Genomic DNA, 4,769 nt, shown 5'->3' on the forward strand with positions numbered 1-4,769 from the left:
GTGCCTGAGTGATAAAAACAACTGGGGAGGGGGGCGTTCTTGCTTCTCACTATTAAAGCATCTGAAGAGATAAGGGGCACGGCGACCCCACAGCTCCAGACTGTACACTGGGGGTCCCGTTGCATAGCCCCGTTAAAATTAAGTTGAAAACTCCCATTGTCCATCTGAGTGGAAGGACCAGGGAGGGAGCATCATTGCATTGCTGACTCATATTGAGTTTGTGATGCCCCACAGCTCCCAGATCCTTCTGAGCAGTGCTGCTGCCAAGCCATTTATCCCCTAAACTGTATTTGTGCATTTGGTTTTTCTTCCCTAAGTGAAAGCATGTTGTAAGGGTGATATATGGGCAGCTATTTTCAGAAACCACTAGATTGCAGCATATATTGAATATTAATAAAGGGGCGGTGTAAGTACATTATAACAGGCCATTACCCTGGACAGGTATCTCCAAAAAATGTAAGCTGGTGTTTGTTCGTCATGTCAAATATTTTACACATAGGATCATTAGACTTAAAAAAGTTGCGGTTATAGAAGTCACGCTGAACAAGTCCCATTGGGCATTGTTAGCTACAAAGCTTTGGAGACACAAAATGAACCAAGTGGGAGAAAGGTTGAAGTGGGATCATAATAAAAAGTGTGAAGACAGAATACAAATATGATGCAGCATTTACACTTTGTAAATCGAAGGAGGATCTCATCATATAAAGGCAGATCAAACGCACCTGCTCAACCTTTCAGGTAACTGCAGGTATTCTTCAGTGAGAAAACCCGGTTTCTGTAAAAAGAGGAGAGACAAGAACCTCAACTGATGAACCTAAGTCCTGGTGGCCAAGCCCTGAGAAATAAGAGCTCATTGCTTCAAACTTGGTCTGTGCTGCGGTTACAGGTGAGCACCATTTTCCTGACTGCATTTACCAGGAAAGAAACAGGGCATGAATGTGGTTTGTGAATATTAGATGGACAAGGCGGTGAGATAATATCTTATATTGCACTAACTCCTGCTGGTGGAGGAGAGAAGCTTTTTAGCTACACTTAGCTCTTCTTCAGGTGAATATTAGCAATTTTAGCCCCACCTTCCCAACGCAGTGCCAATCAGCGTTCATAGCACCATTTCACAGAGATAGAGCTTGAGATCCATGTCTTGTGAAACATCCTCAGTTGGGGATCTGCCCCACTGACACAAATGGAGCTACCTTGATTTATATCAGCTGAGAATCTGTCTCACCTAATGCCCAATGAGGTGGCAAAAGGTGATAGTCTTACCAGCCTAGATGACCCATGCCAGATTGTTTCTAGACTCTGAGTACATGGACAGCATCTTCCCCCTCCCCTGCCCCTGTGCCTTTCTGGTAATTATATTATCATCCCACAATCAGTATGAAGTGGGGTGAGGTAACTCCCCAGTTAGTGTTGCACATCAGCCTGGTTTTGTCCCTTCCTAAGATCCATCCTCCAAAGAGCTTATTTTATTACTGCTACATATTCCACATCAGGAAACAGAAAAGCCGCTGCCAGTCCCTGACCACGTCACCATCACCACCACAGGAATTAAGGGAGAATTTACTCCACGTCATATTTACAACGTAAACTGATCTCTTGTGAGGGAATGAAAATTGTTCTTTTTCCTAAAGGGCATTGAAATGCTGAATATACCAGGATATATGTTGTGAAGTTATTAACACGAAGTGTGACTATATAGCCCATTGTTGTAACCAAGATTCTGTAGTGGCACTAAATCTTGGAGAAAGGGGATTAAGTGGGTGTCTATGAGAAGATTATGATTTGCTGGTTTGATTATGCTACCTGTTTGCATGTATCATGTTTATATTTAAAGTTATAACTATTGGCTCTGTACTGTCTGTATTTCAAACTTGCTTCTGGGTGACACCCCACACAATTTGCATCAGCCTGGCCTGCTTGATGACCCGTTAAGGACCATCAGCTATACAACTGACCCACTGAGAGAAGGAAGATACACCTTGTGTCTCAGAAAGGCATACAGGGAAATGCCTATGGACAGAACTCTAAGGTTTTTCCATGCCATGTGCTGGATAGCTTGTATTTGAGACAAAAGAAGCACAAGCCACATATCAAAAGGTTTTTAAAAGGTACATCATCTCCATTTTGTCTTCATTCCTGCTTCTTAAGTCTGGAAGAACTTTGCTACAAACTGAAGCTCTGAACAGAGGAATGAATGACCCATCCAAACTGTGGTTGTACGTACTCCAGAGACTTGATTTGAATCCACAGTTTATTCCATCACTGCTAAAAGCCTGAACCAAGAACTTTGCCATTACTGAATGTCACTGATCCAATTTTAGCTCTTATCTCTATTTCTTTCTTTTTATGAATAAGCCTTTAGATTTTAGATTCTAAAGGATTGGCAACACTGTGATTTGTGGGTAAGATCTGATGTGTATATTGACCTGGGTCTGGGGCTTGGTCCTTTGGGATCAGGAGAACCTTTCTTCTTTTACTGGGATATTGGTTTTCATAAACAGTCATCTCCATAAGAAGTGATGCTGTTAGGGAAACTGGAGTGTCTAAGGGAATTCCTTTTTTGACGTCTGTTTAGCCAGTGAGGTAAAACCAAAGTCCTCTCTGTTTGGCTGGTTTGCCATGCTTTAATAGTAAAGGAACTCCAGCTTTGGGCTGTAACTGCCCTGCTCAAAGCAATTTTATCCTGAACTGATACTCTCAGTAGTGTCCTGCCAGAGGCTTCATCGTTCCATATAGTTCAATTAATTCTAACAAGAGATCAATGTATATGGACACTAGACTGTAATGAAAAATCTGAGTTCAAGATTTTAGTTGATGTACTTATTGGTTTTGACTCCTAAGACCTAGCGTGATTCTGCCTATTGACAGAAGTGAAATACAGAACTTAAGCATCATTCTTTAGCTCTGCTATGTCACAAGATGAGATATGATAGATAGCCAAGTTCTGATATGACAGATCAGACCAATTCTCTACCAGAGATATGGACTGTTATATTAGACATTGCTTTGATATGGCACAGGGAGGTCTACATGGGTACCAGTGATCTGTCCTCGGACTGAGACTTCTGGTACTTTGCTCTAAAGTATACATTTTTAGCCTTAAAATTTGAGCCAGTAACCAGGAGAGGAAGGGAATATTCTAAATATTTTTGGTATTAATTCACAAGACTTGCTTAACATTTCATGCTATGTTCTTCCAATTCGATTGCCCTGCTTGTTTTTTTTTTTTTTTTTTGTTCCTAGACTCAGCCCATGTCAGGCACAGATTGGAGAAACCAAACAACTGTCACAGAATTAATCCTCCTGGAATTTGGGGATCTCCCTGACCTTCAAATTCTTCTCTTTCTAATGTTCCTAGTGATCTACATGGCAACCGTGGCTGGGAACACTCTCATTGTGGTGCTTGTTGTGACTGATCAGCATCTTCACACCCCCTTGTATCTGTTTCTGGGTAACCTGTCCTACTTGGAGATTTGCTACACCTCGACCTTCCTGCCCAGGTTACTGGCCAGTCTGCTGACTAGGGACAGAACCATCTCAGTCAATGGCTGCATCATACAACTGTATTTCTCTGGCTCTCTGGCAGCTACGGAATGCTATCTCCTAGCAGCAATGTCTTATGATCGGTATTTAGCCATATGTAAACCTCTGCACTATTTAACTCTTATGAATAACAGGTTTTGCCTCCATTTGGCTGATGGGTCATGGTTAAATTGTTGTTTGGCTATCACAATCTTTGTCTTATTCATATCACAGTTAATATTCTGTGGCCCAAATGAAATTGACCATTTCTATTGTGATCCCATCCTATTGATGGAACTCTCCTGCAGTGACACACACCTGAGCATATTGGTGAATTTCATAATAGTCTCCGTATTCACCCTGCCTCCATTCCTACTAACCCTGATGTCCTATATGTTTATCCTTGACAGTATCCTGAGAATCCCTTCCACCACCAGGAGACAAAAGGCCTTTTCCACCTGCTCCTCTCACCTCACTGTGGTGATAATTTTCTAAGGAACCATAATCATTGTCTACATGCTACCAAAACGTGATACACTCAGAAATCTGAAGAAAGTGCTCTCCCTCTGCTTCACAGTCCTAACTCCCCTGGTAAATCCCCTCATCTACAGCCTGAGAAACAGAGAGGTCAAGGAAGCCCTGAGTAAAGCAGTCAGTAAATGTGGCTTTCAGAAAAACATGCAGAGACTATGAGATAATAATTTACCCTGAGGTTTTGAAAGCTGCCGTGGTGATTGAAGTAATGAGCCTGTGATGCACTGTACCTCACAGTAGCCCCCTGTAAAGCCTATATTCATCTTTTGTATATAGTTGTGATATTTCATGAAAAGCATCCCTCGTGAGGTATCATATGTAAGGTCATGATCTGCTGAAACTCATTCTTCTGTTAAAATATGTATATCATCATTGTATATGGCGATATGAGATTTTGTTATATGGTTGTTATTGAAATATATTAGGAGCCTGGGAATCACCCACTGTTAGTTCTCCAGTGACAACATAGGAGGTGACCCACACTCACGCGGGTGTTAAACGAATGTCAACAACCATTGAGCAGCAGGGGAATTGTAAACAAGAAATTCACAATTCTGTAAGACAGTTGTGCAAGCACCACACAATGGGAATTGCTGAACTCTGTGACTCAGCAAGGCCCACCAGGACATGTCTGGGCCAGTATTTTTCCAGGGACATGAATTGAGAGTATAAAATAAGGGACAGTGGCCTCATGAGACCACCTCTCTCCTCCT

At 42.0% G+C, this 4,769-nt stretch overlaps 1 pseudogene; it reads left to right on the forward strand.

The window, feature by feature from the left end:
- Window positions 1-3,252: 3,252 nt before the first annotated feature.
- LOC115642825 lies at window positions 3,253-4,215 on the forward strand (annotated as a pseudogene).
- Window positions 4,216-4,769: the final 554 nt, after the last annotated feature.

The sequence above is a fragment of the Gopherus evgoodei genome, unplaced genomic scaffold (genome assembly GCF_007399415.2).
Source record: "Gopherus evgoodei ecotype Sinaloan lineage unplaced genomic scaffold, rGopEvg1_v1.p scaffold_46_arrow_ctg1, whole genome shotgun sequence".
NCBI classification, from domain to species: Eukaryota; Metazoa; Chordata; order Testudines; family Testudinidae; genus Gopherus; species Gopherus evgoodei.